Genomic DNA, 18378 nt, shown 5'->3' on the forward strand with positions numbered 1-18378 from the left:
CATGTTGGAGAAGAGGGTTTGCTTTGGGTTTGTTGCCACATCTGTGCTTCCACAAGTAAACAAGAATGAGCTCAGGAGGAGCTCTCACACAAATGTGGCAAGCTGGACAAGTGATTAACAATAGGCAGAGGCACACACAAGTCTGCACCAGGTCTGCTGGGAAGGTGCTGTGCTGCCAGTGTCTGTGTTCCAGCGAGGACAGGTCAGGGGCTGATTCGAGGATACATTTTTTTTGACATTGAATTTTATTCGCTAGGAGTTTGTCGTCTAGATTTCTTCTCTGTGAGCACAGACACTATCCGAGGAGACAGCTAGGTCCTGTTTGCACTGTGCAAGCAACTGAATGTAACACAGTTTTTTTTCTTTTCTTCAGGTAGGATGTGGCTGTTTTGTGTTTACACATTAGCCAACCCCATCTCTCTGGATGTAATAAAACAGTATTTGAAATGGTCTGCTAAATCTTACTCTGCTTTAAACTACTAAGCTAAAACAATTTTGTCCAAACTATAACAGGTAGGAATTACAGAAGGATTTTAACTTAGAAAAATTGTTTCTTTTACAACTATATTTGTTGTTAAAATACAGATGGAGACAATTGACAGAAAAGGTTAAAGTCTTAATGGTCATAGAAAGCCTCAGATTTAGTGGAACTAAAAGAATTACAGTAACAGCAAGTAAGAATCTGGATCATATTAATTTTTCAGTTACTGAAATATGGAATGAAAGAAGCTCCAAAGGTCCATGTGGTGAGTTGTTCTTCTGCAGTTCCAAAAAGTCACAAATGGCATAATGTGAATGTTTCCATAAACTATTCAAATTCAATTTCAAAATTGTTAGGATGTTTTGCATCTGATATCTTTTTTGGGAGACTATTCAGGAAGCTCAGGGTGCCTGTAGTTGGAAACATATCTTTTTGCTTGAATTTGTTATCAGATGCTGCTTACCCATTTGCTTTTATGACAACACTGTTTTTAAATTGCGTAATGATTTGTCTCTTCCATTTACTATATTTATAGAGATCAGCCACCATCACTCTCATCCTTTCTTCACTGGAATAAGCAAGCCAAGTCTTTCAGGACCTCTTGGCAGATATGCTTTCTGGTCTCCTGTCTGTCCATGCAGCCAGTTCTCACCATCATACTCTTCCCAAGAACAAATCTGACCTCACCTGTGTATAACGGGCCAGGGGACCATCTATAAAGACATGAACATTTTTCTGACTGTTGGCATACATAATAGCATTCATAATTTTCTTCTTCACAGCCTGGACAGCGGCAGCTCTTGAGAAACCTTTTGTTCAGTGAGATTTTTTGTGTTCTCTACCTCTTTTAGTACTTTCAGAAGATAATCTTACAATTTACAGTGTGTTTCTGTTACTTGCTCTTCAATCCATGGCCTTTCATCTAGTGAAGTTTACATGTTTTATTAGAGCAGTTCTCAAAATCACAAAGTTATTAGTTCATCCTCTTCTGTTTTGTGCTTGTCCCTGACTTTACGTTATGAAAAAAATTAATCACCGTCATCTTTCTTAGGATGTAGGACATATCAAATCTTTCTGGATTCTGGTCTGCATCTTTAGATACAGAGATGTGTTTCAAAATCTTGAAAGGTAGCATGTTCTCCCCAGACAAATGCTAGATGGGATATTACCTGGGGCAGATATTGTAACCAAAAACTGGACACCCCAATTAAAGGAATGAATGTATTTAGTTAAATTTCTGAGAAAAAAGTTTGTAGAGAAAAAAGATATTTGGCCACAATGAGGAGAGCTGAATACTAGAAAAATACAGTAGATGCTCATTGCTAAAGAAATGTGATTCTTGTTAAAAAGATGGTTTGGGTTTCAGTGTGGTGGGTAAGACATGTTTCACTGAGAAATGACTGAACCAAGTAGGTGGAAGAGGTAGAAACTGTTTAGAAACCTAAAATGTGCTATAGTTAGTGTCTTGAAGGAAAGCATTTTTCTCACAGTTGAAAAGGTTACTTGAAGCTACTATTTTCTATTCCATGTTATTCTTTGAAGCTAAAACATACAGAACATGTGGATGATATAACAGGCCACGGTGAAAGAATATTATTAAAATTCAAAAGTTAGGTCGTGCTACCACTGTGACTGCTTTGTTACTCAAGCCAGTTCCCTTACATACAAACATTATTGCAGAGGAATTAATGGCTTAAAGGCTCTGTTTTTTCCAAAGGGCGCCTTTTTCTTCGGCACTCCTGGAGCAGGATGGGCAGCGCTCAGGGCGCAGGCAGGGAGCCCGTGGCTTGTTTTCGGCTGGCTGTTCTGTGTGTGGCTGCATGCCTTATAACCCTCCTTTAAAGGCAGCATTACTTGTTTCCATCTGGGCTTCCCTCACTGCTCTGTGAGACTGTTTTTTCAGCACAGGCTTGTGGATCTGGATGGTTTGCTTTTGCTAAAGCACAGAAAAATTAAACTGAAAGTATCCACTGAATTTTGCTGCACAAATGGAATTCTGAAGGAATTGTTTTTTGACAGTATCTTACAAAACTTTCTATGTTCAAAGTGCAGCTCCCACTAACTTAATTCACAAGTCATGGCATTTTTTTTGAAATCTGATCCCTAGTACTTGTTTTGGACAGTCAGACTTCCAGCTGTCAGTGGGGCAGCCCCCTTTCCTCAGAAGAGCCCAGGGTGGAGGGAGGACCACAGGAAACTCCGGGGTTGGTTTTTTGCTGCTTTTCCTCACAGTACACATGCTTTCATTAGCACCAGCTTTATGCAAGGGTGGAGAGGAAATGTTTACTGCCTCTCTCTTCAGAGATCTCCATTTTGTTCTGGTGTGCACATAACAGGGTGTTTTGCAGATCTAAAAAAAAATGTCTTAGAGCAGTAAAATGCTCCCTTAACAGGCCTAGTCCTGATTTACACCTTCAGTACTAGTAACAAGGGGAGACCCAATGTATATATTAAAGTTTGTTTCTAACTACAACGGGCTGCTTCATTTGAATTGTCCCCATTTTGCCTTCCTCCCTTTCTCAATTCCTCCCTATGAAAGCATGTTCTTTGCTTATGCATATAAGGGAAACTTTTCTTTTTTAAATGCCCTTTTGAACGTCTTTTGGGTTCTGTGTTTGAGGTATGTCATATTTGGAAAATTTTCAGAATTTTCCATATTTCTGTACCATGTATATTTTTTTAATTTTTAACTCATCCTATATGAGTGAAAATTCTTACATTTTGCAGTATTTTAAAGGAGATAATTTTGTCATTAATCCAAGTACTATGCAGCAGGCTGTTTTTTATACCACATCACAATTCTCCTCCTACTCATTCTTAAAGGAAATCAAAAATTCCAGATGTTTTCCCTGCAACATCTGGTTCCCTGGCACAGGCTTCTGAAGCAGTGTTTGCAGCCTTAAAGTCATGTCTTGGTTTTGTCATTTAGTTTACTGATGGGTTGTTGGAGTCACTGGTGACACAGGGACTGGTTTGCTCTGACAACTCTTTCAGTCTGAAAGGAGATAGCCTGGCAGGCCCATTGGGATTCTGCTCAGAATTTTTTGGTGCTCAGGAATGTGACGAGCTCAGCCACCTTGGCTTCCTGTCTTACAGAAATACGTGCAGCAGTTTAATGCACGTGGACTCAGAAGTGTTCCCTGCTCAGCCTCAGAAATGAGGCTACTCATGTCTCAGTAATTAGCTGTATTCCTGCAGAACACACTGTCAGGTGTTCAGGATCACTGTGCCAGACTGTCCTGAGGGAAGGAGACAAAACATAATGGGAGGGAGCTAGAAAGGACCATTCTGCCATGCTTTTAATCTTTTTTCATATGTCTCTTTTTGGGACCTTTATGCATAAAATTTTGCTTTTCTCATGTCCCTCCACACTGTGATTAATGAGTTGTATCTTTTGACGTGTCTCTCATGGTGTGTACATAATGTAACAGGCCCCATGGTATACCTGCTTTCCTTATAGTTATTAACTGACTGATTGATAAGGTGACTCTCATCTAGGATTTAAGTGCTTTATGTACTGGGAGCCATGACAACTAAGGTAGAATTCCAGGTGAGTGTCCTAACTATTAACTTTTGCTTGTTTCGGGAGAGGAGAAGATTTTTTTACTTCTTCCCTTAAAGATCTAAAAAAGTTCTGTGTTCATCCCAAAAGGGAGAGAAACAAACATTGTGATGGTTTTCCAGTGTGGAAAAAAACTCCTTGCTCCCTACTTGAACGGTAAAGCTGTTTTTATCAAATGCATATGCTCCTGCTAGAAATATGTCTCAGCCAGGGGCACAAGCTGCTCACTTTTCATCAAAGAAGCTGAGGGAAATGGCTCCATGGAGCATGCTTTACAGTTGCCTGCTGAGACATCTGAGACTGGATCTGAATTTCCTGCTTTGAAACATTTTGCTGCCCCAGCAGAACGGTTCATGGAGCTGGCATGAGGCAACCACACCTCTCTTCTGGGTTCCAGCATGTTTTCCCATATGGGCAGGATGTGGCTCTCTATGTCCTGTCTCCTCCTAGTTGTTTGTTTGTGCAATTAAATCTTCCACACCGACATAGAGTTCTTGCATGCTTTTATGTAAGACATGATTTATGGTCTGGAAATACCATTATCCCCTCATTTTGTAACGTGTGTGTGCTCCTCGTGTCACAGTTGGTACTACCTGTGCAATGTCATAAACCATACAGAGAGGGGTTATTCTGCTGCTTTTAACCTGCATGGGTGGCTGGTGATGGGGTACATCTTTTCCAAAGTGCTTAACTGAGGATTTTAGCTTACAGTGAGGGGTTATAAGTGGGATGGACAAAGCAGCAACCTCATCTGTCCAGTGTGTATATTGAAAGTTGGTCCCTTTTGTAGAGTTCTCTGAAGTACTCATGAGGCAGGCCTTGAAATTAGTTTGCTTTAATAAATTTGCTATAAATATTACAGCATCTCCAGGTCTGCTCCAAGAGTAGCTCAGTTAACCCTGTGAGGGCAGCACCCCCTGCTCCTCTAAGAAAGGGTGAGACTGATGACAGAACGTCATGCTTCTTTCAACCATATGACTTTAATCCCCTGCCACATGGAGGTGAAAATCCTTAGATGTTTTACAAGGTCATTTAGTTTGATGCCAAAAAGCACAAGACAATCTTTTAATGTACTAAATAAATTGTCACTAGTAAGAGTTCTTGTATCTTGGAATAGGAAAATGGTGTAGTGAAATGGAAAAGTAGAGCATGAGAAAATGAATCTAGAGACCAATGTAAAAGAGTAGGGAATGAAGAAAAAAAAAAAGGAGAAGACAGCAAACGTAAATCAGAGGTGAGGCTGTAGCTGTGTCGTCTGCTGCATGTAGGTGTAAACTTGTTCCATGTTCCTCATCCTCCAGCCAGGTGAGGCCCCACTAAAGGTTGCTACTTTTCAACCTAGATAAAAGCATTTGGAGGAAAAGTGGCTGCATTTTTTCCAGCTCTAAACGAGGATAAGCAGAATTCATCCTCTGACAACGGAAGTTAAATAAATGTTTTTTCTTAAGGGATGGTTTAATGTCTTATTTCTCATTTAGTGTCAGGAGTCTAAAGCCAAGCCTCCACTGCCTTGCAATTTTTTGTGTGCTGAACAAAATGGAGTGGAACACAGACTGGAACCCAGGCTGGGCTATTAAAAAAGGCACAGAAAAACTTACAGGGTACAAGTCTCTTTGCTAACAACAGTTTCTAACAGCACTGCTCATGAATCCATGCAAAAGAATGGGAAGGATAGGAAGACCAAGACAAAGATTCTGTGCAAGTGAACGCTGCAATGTAGATCTGAGCAAAGGCTGTGAGTAATGTTTTGTGCTATTTTACAGTAGTTAGAGCTTTGGTAGAAGCATTTGTGCACTGTAGTATCTGTGTCATTGTGAGACGTGTGAAACAGACTGCTTGTTTTACTCCAGCACATAAATTCAATACTGAATACAGTTTTTTGTTCTGACCAGTACAGATAAGGAGCCTGCCACTGATATGTCCTGGGGATGAGTCAGGATGGTGTTATGACAAATTCTTTATCTGCTCCACATACACATAAAATTGTCCATTTCTTCTGACTCACAGTTACCAATATTGGGATCCCTGCTTGTTCACTCTTGGTACTGTGTCAATGAGTAGAATCTCTTACTTTCAGCAGATTTAATTGTTATCTTGCTAAATATGATACTATGGCAACGTGCCTTCCCCAGGATTCCCTGTGCTGCTAGGCCTGGTGCAGCTGAATGAATAGAAAAGGCTAATGGAAAAAGTCTAATGACCATTTTTAAAGCTTAAATACCAGTCATTTAATCTGACACTATACAGACTGCCAGTTATTTCCTTGGGATGTTCACAAGGCAGTTAAATGCAAAATAAAATTTGCAGTCAGTTGAGCTGGTTTATAATTGTTGTGTAATGCTAGAAATCTTCAAAACTTCTTTACTATAATATTCAGAAAATGATATCTGACTGGCTTTTCCCTTCCCCTCCAAAAATTTAATGTGCACATGCACTGCCACGATGCATAGGAAAAAATCCTATAGAGCAATCCAGCATACACAATCTGTCAGACCAAGAAGAAATAAAGGTCTGTTGTTAATTCAGAGAAATGGTCAACAGCTGCAAAACAGTTTCCACAAGAAACAGAGCAGAGCCCTCTCAGTTAAGGATAGAATATTTTATGATTTTCTTTTGCCTTTTTCAGGGCCAAAATCTACTGCAAATATTCCTATGTAGCATTTATTTGTATTATCAATTATTCCAGTGCTGTAAGCCATAGCAACAAAAAGTCCCCTTGAAAGTAAGAAAAGCCCGGTGATTTTTATACTGTTTTTCAATATTTTAAACAAATTAATTGCCACAGAGATATCATTACAGAGAGTAAATCTGCTCCAGCAGCATCACTGAATGTTGGTATTTTGCGTCACAAGACTTCAGCCATGGTGGTGAGCGTGGGTGCACTTGCCAGCTGAGGGCTCCTCTGATAGCAGTGGGAATATGGTCACCAAGTCAGGGAATCTCATCATTACATTCCAGGATACCTGTCACTCTCATTGTAACAGTGATTTCCTTAGCTGAGTCACTTTTTTTGTGACTCATAAGGTTATCCTACATCTCTAATATTTTGCAACTTAGGAGAACAGGGAGAATTGTAAGAGTTCCAATTCAAAACATGTAACCAACCCCCCCCCGTTAAACACACTGTTCTTCAGACTCTTTGCTGCTGTTATGATGAACACAGCTTCTGATGCAGATCCCTGTACCTGAGGGATAGTTAACAGGATTTCAGCGGTATCACAACTTTTATCTCTCCTTGTGACTTCACAGGTACTGGCAGAAGTGATTGCCAGGAAGATGGGCAGGATCAGATGGTCCTTTCTTAACCTGTTAAGGTCAGTGTTTGAGTCTGTGTTATTCAGGTCTGCATTTTCAGGTGATGTAGAAGCAAAGGCCTCATAACTACCACTTAACTTCTATAACCTTAGTGATTGTTTCTAGGAATTTTTTCAGAACAGTGTCAATGTTCCCCAGCACAAATTCCAGAGTGCAGTCTGAGCCTATGTTATTTTAATTACACACAGCAAGCTGAGTTTTATTCTGCATGGTACACTGAACCAAATCTATTTTGGGTATGTCTTCTCTAAAGTCATGATTTAGCTAATAGTCCAGGAGGAACCTGAAAGGTCATTGGATATTTGAATATTCATATTTCTGATTGTAGTCTAGTGAAAAACACGGAAATGTTTTCACTCTTTCGAAAAAAACCCTAACAAAACAAAACTAAAAAAAAAAAAGCCCCAAGCAACAAGAAAATAGTCTTTATTTGTTCACCTGAGACATGTTGAGTAGAGCTCAGGTGTGAATTTGACTGTTGAATAATCATACATTTCCTCCAAGTTTAGAAAGTGTGGTCTCTTACCCTTGCCCACTGCTGACTACAGTGCCTGGTGAATGTAAGAGTTTCTACATAAACCACAGGATGTAATTGTTTTGCTCTCATCCATGTCAAAATTTTGCAGGAAAGTTCTCTGTGCTGAGTGTGTTGATTCGGCCTCAGAGACATGCAGTCTGTGAGAACTTCATGGAGCAATGAAGTAAGAGGATTTAAAGAGAGCTTAACATTTAATGGAGACAGAAGTGAGTGAGCTGCAAGCACAAAACATTTCCAGAACTGCATCTCCAGAATCCTAAAACTGTTTTTACTGGTTATTATCAGCTATTTTGAAAATCATAATTTCGATACAAATGAAATTACATCATATAAGCCACAAGAGTAGCAGAGACCTAATCACACATACATGTAGTTAGGGTTTATGGCTGAAATTTAATGGCCATTTGATCAAAATACTTGAGACTAGTCCCCCAAGAGCTGTGTGGGGACTGTGTGTGAGGATGTGTAGTCCCCTCAACTCAAAAGGATTTATGTTAACATAAATTCAACCTTGTGGTCTGGTACACTGAGCTGATGGACATTTTGCTTCTGAAGCAGAGGTGGTTATGCGCAAGGTCTCTGATAGGTGATCCCACAAGGACAGTGAACTTTGATATGTGCAGTCCTTGCTTAAGTGTCTTAAAAGGTCTCAAGGTGTGAATTGTTTCAATACCATTCTCAGGAAAGGGTCAGCCTCCTCCTCTGAAAGGTTTGAATTAAAGTGTGTTGTTAGATCCTCATGTCAAGAAACCCTTTAACTCCTCTGGACTTTTCCATGCATTTTAATCTCACTTACTACAAAGCTTCTGCAGGATTCTTCTCTGTTTCCCCTGTATGTAGTCACTCACACTCTGGCAAAGAGAGAAAAAAGGAGTATAGAAGAGAATGCTGATGAAATAACACATATTCAAGTGGAAGATAAAGTTCAGTGTAAAGTACTCATCCTGACTACAAATCAGACATAGGGAGTGCCTTAGGTGGCTCAGAGGGTTATGTCAAGAAAATTATTCAACTTCTTTCCCACAGTTATGTGTGTTCTCATTCTTGAAATACTAAAAATATTCTGTTGCTTATGTTTTAAAGGGAAAAAATATGTTACCATTCTGATGAAAAAATTTATGAAATGCTTTTGCATATAAGAGCAATGGGCCAGATCCAGAATGGGACTTGAGGAAAATAATGATGATTGAGCTAAAAGGTTGGTTGTCTGGCTCCTAAGATGGGCCTTATACTGATGGATTCCCTGTGCTTTGCATGCGGGGGAGCCTGTGGTTTGTAAGGAGGATTTGCAAAGGATAGGATACGGCATCGAGGAAATGCTGGAGACAGCTCTGCCTCTGAAAGTCTGTCCCTCAGAAGTTTAACTCAGTGCCAATACAGGTATCTCTGTGAAAATTGATTGCCTGCCCAAAATCACTTTTGGCACTTTGGTATGTAAGGCAACTGACCAACTGCGAGTTTTCAAGGAGTAAAGGTGTGCGAAAGTGATCGGCAACCTTTTATCTTTCTGGGAGTTGTGATGAGCAGTCACCTTAATGATAAGTTGTGCTTTCCTGTGAATTATTACTTGGAGACATACAAATGCCACCTCCTGAAACTTGTGAGCAAATATTCTCTCCAATTGTTGAAGTGGGCTGAGTTCACTCTAGCTTCTTGTGAGACCTTCCTTCCTCTCTCTATATGTGCTGTGTGTTTAAACCACAGAATTTCCCATTTCTCAGCTGAGCACAAAAGATTTAAAAAAAAAGGTGGACATGTTCATTTTTTTTTCTCTGCTGAGCAAACAGTAACCATTTCTTTACTTATTTCTTTACAGAAAAAAATAGAAGTTAACCAACTTTTACTTGTTTCATGGGAAACTGCAGCTTTTTAGACAATTTCATGGCATCCTGTTCCTTCTCTTTAACATGGTGTGTGGCTGTACAAGACAGAGTATTAGATTTTTTTCCCTCCTCTCCCACCAGTAAGATAAGAACATTTCATTTTTTAAACTACTGCTCTACTTAAGTATTTCTTAATTTTCTTAGAAGGGGTAGAGATATTTTTTTGAGATTATGACTTTACCCAGAGAGGGCAATGCACCTAATCCTGGCCTATGTGTGGAGTGCTGGGAACATGTGTCCAGCACACTGTGTTTTCTCCTGTCAAAGAATGAAGGTATCTGTTTGTAAGCCTTGAGTCAAATAAGCAGTGATCCTACAGCAGGTCACATTGTGTCTTCTGTAAATCACCCGGAAGCAATGGGACCTCACGCACTGGGTGTGCATCCAGGGCAGGACACCATCAGGGATGCTGTGTGGCAGGGCTGGTTTGGGATTTCCCATGGAACAGCTGGAAATAAAATTCAGGATGGAATTCTAAAATGAAAATTAAGTAGAAAGCTCAGAACAAGCCTATAACACATCCCTCTTTTAAGTGAAATTTCTTTAAAATTCTGAGTTTATTTTTCCTTAAACACATTTTCCTGCCCATAGTAAATTCTAATTCATATAAGCAGACTGTGGAACTTAATCACTTCTAGTTGTAAAATCTCATTGAAGACATAGTTGCAATTCCTCTACAATGATATGTTTGGAGCTGATAGACACAGATATTTCTGTATGAGGCTTTACCCTTCTAAGGAGGGCATTATTTCATTACAAGTGTTTTGTAAACTGTCTATTTCAAGACAACCTGTGGGATTTTAAATGTGCCTTCCTCCACCAGCCCCCAGATTCCTCAGTACGTGAGCTACAGGTTAAAATGAATAAACATGATAATTTCCCTACCATATTAATGGCTTTTGGATTTAGTAAATAAATATTGCTGTCATTTTCAGTATGGGTGAGCAATAGATGCAGTTATTTGGAGATAATTACGTTAGACATCTTTCAGAATTTACTCCATCAAAAAACCCTCCAAGACCAGCATGAACCTAATTAAGCATAAGCAATACTCTTAATTAAATCTATTGTGATTCTGAAATAGTTTTATAACATCTGCTATAGTGTGATTGCTGCCTCAGTACAGAGTATGAGAAGTGATTCTAGCTAGCATCTACAGAGGAATTGAGTCTGGATTTAAATAAATCAGGCCCCAAAGATGGACAGGTTGTGAGCCACAGCAGCTCAAAACGTCTCTAAGTATACCACCCTTTGACAGAGGGCTTTGCATGTTCATATGCATCTCTGCTTTACAGAATTTTGGCAGACAAACTTGCCTGGTCTCCCCAGGGCAGTTTTGGGCACTTTTTTGCCACAAGCTGTTTTGGTTGGCCCCTGTGCTGGATCCAGTTTCCCCACCGAGAAGCTGGCATCTGGGAATTCCAGACACTGCACTGCCAGTCTCACAGGTTAGATAAAGCTGCCCTCACTGTCCATCAAATTAGGCCACACTTTCAACAAAATGGCTGCGACACAGCCACATGGTCTGGTTTTTTTTTCTGGGAGAAGTGGGCTTGGACACTGGAGCAAAGTAAACTTCTGGGGAGATGATAAATGATTAAAATCTATATGTTTTCCAGAGCTGACCCCTTGATTACCTGATGGTGTTTTATACTTTTTTTGTGAATGTTTATTTTCTGTTAGTTATTTTTCTATTACTTATTTCTCCCTTATTTCCCAGCAGGCATTTTAGAACTGAGCCTTCTCTTACATAGAGTTGCACTGATGTGATTCTACTGAGTTCATATTATTATGGACTCATGAAAGTTAAAGCAAAGAGCCTGGAAACTGTGTGGCTTCCACTTCTATTTTTATCTTGATAGTTTAAATTGGAGAAGATATTTTCCTAAGTAAGACAAAATTCTCTTTGTATCAACTAAAATAGCTGCATCATACATCAGTGGTCTTTTCAATCTGAAACTATACTTTCCATGAGGGTGTCACAAGACATTGACATATTAGTGTTTTCCCCATGACTGCATAAAGAAGTTGAAAAGTCCTATTTCCTTGTCCTTGTTAATTTTGTGCTCCACATTGTTTCCCAAAACAAAAAAAAAAGGGAGACGTGAAATGTTAATGGACCCTGAAGGAAAATGTATTTTTATTTGTGAGACCCCTTAGAAAGTTAGAAGTCAGCCTTAAAAAGCAGACCTTTTGAAACTCCTTATAAAAAGAAAACAAGATTTTTTTTTTAGTTTTCATGGATATCAAAGGAATTTTGTACGTGATTGAGAGCATCTGGCTCTAATTGTATTAAATAGCCTTAAGCATCTGACTTTAACTAGAGAAGCTGAGAAATTCCACTATGGGTACCACTTTTTCATATACCTTTCACATATAGAAGAAATCAGGATGCTGTTTTCATTTCAGCAATCAACCCTAAAAAAGGAAAAACATGACAGAAGCAGAACATAACAGTAACTTTTTATTTTGGGAAAACATTCTCTGTTTGGAACAACAGGAAATCAGAGCCTCTATTTAAAACAAATTGTTTTGGCCTAATTAGTTTACATTTTCAGCCTCAGACACTATGAATGCAGAGTATTATGTATATATTCACACTTTCTTATTAGCAGTATGAGCAGGATAAGCTATACTGCACTTGGTTTAGTTTTCAGTTCACACATGTAACAACACTACCAAGGTGCTTTAGACAATAGCATTTCTTTAGAAGATACCTGCAGGTATTCCTGAAATTTTGTATGCTTAGACAATTATATTTTAGAATTAAGACAAAAAACTGAGAGAAAAAAAAGGAGTATGAAATAAGATTTAATGACAGGCTTCCCTTTAAGACGAAGGCTTTTCTTTCATTGAAATGTTCATTCATTTCCATGGATGTGAGTAAACAGAAAGGAAATAGCTTTTGGCCTGATGAGCACTGAGAGGATGTTTCTGTACAAGAATACTTTGTATGCTGTACATCCAGACAGTTTTCATTGCACTGGCTGGAAGAGATTGCCAGGCATCAATGTTATTAGTGAAAAATGCTGAAGCTGGAGAAGATAAATCCTCACCTAAATTTTATAGCTCAAGCACTTAGGAAGTCCAATGAAACTGTGATACAATTTTAAAGTAAGAAGATCATGAAAAATTGGTGCGCAAGCAGAAGCTGTCACTATATACAAACTACTTAAGCAAGCCAAAATTATGCTGGCTGCAAATGTGTTTCTACAAATTAGGAGTGTAGTGACCCTGGTCCAGTGAAGATATGATTTCATATCACCCATGTCCCACCGATGCAAGAACTGACAGTCTTGATGCACACAGGAAGAACGGAGCAGCACTGCTTCCTAGCCAGCTTCCCAGCCCTTGCTTAATCCCCCTTGCCTTATGATTCTAGAGAAAAACCTGGGTTTGTTTACACAGACCAGGACACCCCAACTAAAGCAAGATGGAATTAAATGACAAAATGAGAGGGCTGTCTGCTTACTACATTATTAAAGATTGCACATAATAGTTTAAACAAAAGCAATAAAAAATTACAATATTTTTGCTATTACTTATTTTCATATGGACAATCCTTTCTGTTTACAGTGACTTGTGTGGATTCAGACAAGTCTGGGCTGAGCTGTTTGTCCTTATGGTATTTCAGATTTCACACCTCATGCTATAAAACTTTCCAGGACCAGCTCTGTGCTTTGAAGTATACAGTGCATGGCAGTAAATATTAACGAGTCATAAATATGTTTCACCCAAAAAAATGTTTTACAGATTATACTTGCCTTAGTCTGTGGTGATACCATTCATTATTCTGTAATTTCAAGAATGTGTAGGATGGCAGATAACTCAAAATCGTGCTGCTTTGATGAAGCAATCAGACTTTATGGAAAACTTTTTTCTTAAAGCCTTAAAACAAACAAATAGATATTGAAACAAATTATTGTGGCTGTGTGGTTTTTAGGTCTAAAGGATTTAAAGGTCTTTTGCTGCTGTTTTGCCATGAATTAATTACTATTCAAATTAAATTGTCATGATATCAAACAAACTCCAAGGAATACAACAGTTAAAAGTGTGATTTTGAAGAGCACATTTTTATGAAGATAATGCTCTCCAGCTTATGTTGGCAAGGGCGACTCTAATGAGAGCAGAGTGCAATTATTTGCCCTGGATGCCAGCTGTCGGTGTATAGATACTGTATATTTAATTATAGTGAGCTGAAGATAAATGTGTGATACCTCTAATGGATATTTGCAGCTATACAGCAGCATTTATGTGCCTGTATGAAGCTAGGTTTCTATAGATTATGTGAGTACAGCTCAAAATCACAGCACTACTGATTTCAGGAGGTCTGTCCTGAGAGTCACTTGAATAACCCTGGCTGATTCTCATCAGGGTGGGGAGAGGCTTCAGTGCAGGCAAGAATTAAAAGTCACCACGAGGCCCAGGTATTTTTTTTCTTTCAGTTTTCTCACTGCCTGTAAAGGCAGTAATGTCTTCATCAGCTCACTTCACCCATGCATTCCTATTCCTTCTGTTTTTCACGTCACCCTGCTTTTCCTTCTGAGCCCCTGTGTAATGTTAAACACTGTTTCCTATCTTAATTGGTGTGGCCTCCTCACACTTATTTAAGGTTTCACTCCTGTGATTAGAGTCTTTGTGGGCTGACTCTAGAGAGTTCTGTAGCCTTGCTGGGAAATAGATTGTCCTTCTGCATGGGCCCACGTGCGTAGCTGTGCATTAAGTGCAAAGCCTTCATAGTAAGAAATTGTTTAATTATGAAGACAGTGAATAATACCAGAAAACTGAAAAAAATGCACATACAAGTACACATACTGAGGTTGGTATATGAAGAGGCAATTCTTCCAACAGAACAATACCTATCACAAGAGATTTATTTTTAATTGCAAAGGAAATATTCTAAAATGATCTAATTGATGGATGGGGAGCTTCAACAATGTGCTGAACATAAGGGAACCTGACATTAAATGGTTGGTATGATGCCATGACATTTGCTGAATTTTATTTTTATGCTGAATTTAAACCATCAGTGCTGCAAAAATTGATTCTTAGAGGAATAATGCACAATAATGGAAACATAAAATATTAAAGAATTTAACTCTTGTGAATGTGGTCAGGTACTACATTTTATACTTCTGAAAATGATAAAAAAAGATTTATTTTGTTTTGCTTTGAAATTCCTCTGTGCACAGAGTGGAATGTTCTCTAAGAATTTGTGGGTTACTTTAAAGAACAGTCCTTTAGCTCTCCTTCATTTTAAATCTAGGCTTCACAGTATATTCATTTTCTCTCTTTCATCTTTTCTCTTTGTGGAAGAAGAAAATAAATACCGCTGATTGATGTGAACATTTATATTAATCTTAAAGATGCTGACATTCAGCAGGCTTGATCTGCTCATTTTGTGAAGCTACAGTAGTGGTAAGTTATTAGCATCCTTCAGAACATGTGTTTGCATCTTAGGCGACAGTACCTTTTTGGCTTTTTGGCTTTACCTGTATTAGGAAGATAACTTGTATTGGTCTTTGGTTTGCTCTCATATATGTCAAAAGTCTCCAGGAAAGTTAAAATAATTTGGGCACTAAAGTATGCCATACTCTTAAAGAACCCATGTGGTAGGAAAATGATAAGAATGAACATTGGGCAAATAAAATAGGAATTCTGCATGGATTACTGGGCAGTTTCCCTGGAAGGTAACCTAGTTAAAAGGACAAACAATTACCACAGGCTGCCTAAGGTGTTTGATCAGTCCAGTTCATTAGTCCATTAAGGGGCCCTGGGATGTGACACAGACTGCATGAGTGTAATGTCTTTTTTTGCTAAACACAAGATCACAGAATCATAGAAGGATTTGATTTGGAAGGCACCTTAAAAGGTCATTTAGTCCAGTCCTCCTTGCAGGAGCAGAGGAATTCTTAATCATTGGATCAGGTGATGAATTATCATCATCATATCTTTTACATCCTTGAGTGTGAAATACAAGGAGTGGCTAAATAAGAAATCTGTGAGTGAATCTGAGAGGCCCATCCTTTGTCTCAGCTTTATCTTGGTGTTTTCTTGACCTTACCTCACTTTACCTTCCCAGAATTTTCAATATTTTGTCACCCCATGTTATGATTGTAGTTTGAAGATACACATTGAACACTGTGGGGAACAGTGTCTGAGCTCTACAGTGACTACTGGTGATTTCCAATTGACTTGAAAAAACACAGGGTGAAGTATTCTTACAAAAGGGATAAATAATTAGTGACCCTTGTTGATCAACTAAGCCCATCTGATCACAGATTTCTAGAACCTGAACCTGATCAGTTTAGGAAGGTAGTATTACGAATGGGACAAACTTATAATAACAGTATTCAAGCACTTTCTCTAGGGAGCATTTAATTTCTGCCATGTCTGCACTAGAAGAAGAAAAAAGATAATGTTTTTGAACTCATACTTGTTCACAGTCCTACAGAAAAAAAAAAGCAACAAAAGCAAAACAAAACCAGATCATTCTTAATATGGACTGAAATAAAATAACAGAAAAAACTTTATCAGTTATGAGTTTTTAAAAATTCAGCTTGTTTTTCCTATATTAAAAATTTTACAAACATTAGGTAAGAATTTGCCTAATTTGTATGAAAATAAGCCAGGCTGTGAATCAGACAATATGACCTAATACTTTGATGTATAGTAGATTCATTGGTCTTCAAAACACAATTAGGACACCATCTTTCCTTTGGAAAAATCTCTTCCTAAAGGACTTTGGGGGTTTGGCAAAATGCTGATGTTTAACTAAATTAAAATTGAAGACCATGGCAAGAAGGTAGGTCAGCTGTCTGTGCCTTCACTCCCAGGATGTCCTCTGTCAATGTTATTCTTTTGGGGACATCAGTTCCCCAAAGAATCACACACACTTATGTCCTGGTTTCCTTTTAAAGGATAAAATGGAAAGGATAAATGCTGACACTATTACACAAGTCCAGCAACACTCAGGGAACTTCTGCTCAGCTCTTGAAAGGAGAGCCGGCCTAAGGAGGAAGAGTGCAAGCCCCTTCCAGTGCAGAGTCTCCTCTTTGCAATATCTGGGGATACACTGAGGCACTTTGTTCTTCCCATACCTCTTTCCAAACACAGCTCTCCACATGCTCCTTTTTCAAAGAAGATATTTTCTAGGTTCAGGTGGAAAAACTAGATTTTACTCTCCCTGTCCTGCAACTACTCTCTTTCTTGCTTCTATTCAATAGTGACCAGAGAAACAAAGGTTTTCATCTTGGAGAGGGGCAGGATTTCATCCCAACTCTTCTGTGTTTGCAGATCCTGGCACCAGAGTGATCATGTGCTCACTTCTAGAAACTCAACAAAATATGGAGTCTTTCTTCATGGGGAATGATGTTCTCAAGATATGACCAAACCCCAATACCGTACATCTTTAATACAACCAAACTGTGACATAAATAGCTAACATGGAATAAACTGTCAATGAAATGGTCATTAATTCGGGTTAGAAGCTCAGATTCTGCTACATTCAGCTGCTCATTGGACTGCTCAGCATTATTCCAGCAACAAAAAGTAGCAAGTGAATATGTCCCAGCACATTCTTTGTGAAATCATGGATTCATTTAATGATTGCTCAGCTAACTTGATTTTATGAGCCACTTCAGTGAGACAGCAATAATTTGGGGAGGTTTGCAGTACAGCAGCTCTAAAAAGATTTTTGCCTAGGGGAATATCATGTATTACAGAAGTCATGAGAAAAAAACTCTCTGAATGTTTTCTTCAGAAGATTTGATTGCAATTTCAATAGTTTCTACTCCAAAATACACAGGCCTAACATTTCTCCAATTTTCTATAGGGCTTACTTCCTCATCCCTTCTCACTGTCTTACTTCACAATTTAAATCCATAAGTACCCTGTTGAAAGTTGTGAAAATTCTGTCTAGAATAAGCACCCCATGTAGCCAATTATTTGCATGATTTGAAATGAGGAATTTGTCATACGTAACTCTTTTTCCCCAACCCTTAGCTGACAAGCTCCTACAAATATGTTGCTGCTTAAAATTGCCTGTCAATGTAAAGAAAAAGTCTTGTTAGCAAGAGCTACTGCAAAGAATATTATACTTTCTTAACATAACATTTTGGGGTGTTGAGGTTTTGTGCTGTATGTACTTTGAGTTCTGGTACAAGTTCTGTCTTATTTCTGAGTCAACTATTTCCCAGGACTTGCTCTCACATGGCAAAATGGTTACTAAAGTGCTATAAAAATGGTGGGTGCAATAAAAATGACAATGCATAAAAGCAGCTTAGAGTAATATGGAACTAATTTATTGAACTTAAATATAATTTTCCACGCCAGACATTTTATAATTCAGCAGTTCTAGAAAATACATATACAGCATAAAAATAATAAGGCAGATACCTTACTGAAATCAGAGCAAATTTGTTAATGGCTTCAATGGAAAGGTGCTGAGGCCAGAGATTGTTTTTTAAAGACCATTAATAAACAGAGAAGCACATTCCAAAACGTGATGATTAGAAGTACTTGGCAAACTGAGTACATAATTTGCTGAGCATGGAGTTCACAATATACTAATTGGGAATGGGAAGCTGCACTTTAGTCC

The sequence above is a fragment of the Passer montanus genome, unplaced genomic scaffold, assembly GCF_014805655.1.
Source record: "Passer montanus isolate IOZ18808 unplaced genomic scaffold, ASM1480565v1 scaffold11, whole genome shotgun sequence".
Classification (NCBI taxonomy): domain Eukaryota; kingdom Metazoa; phylum Chordata; class Aves; order Passeriformes; family Passeridae; genus Passer; species Passer montanus.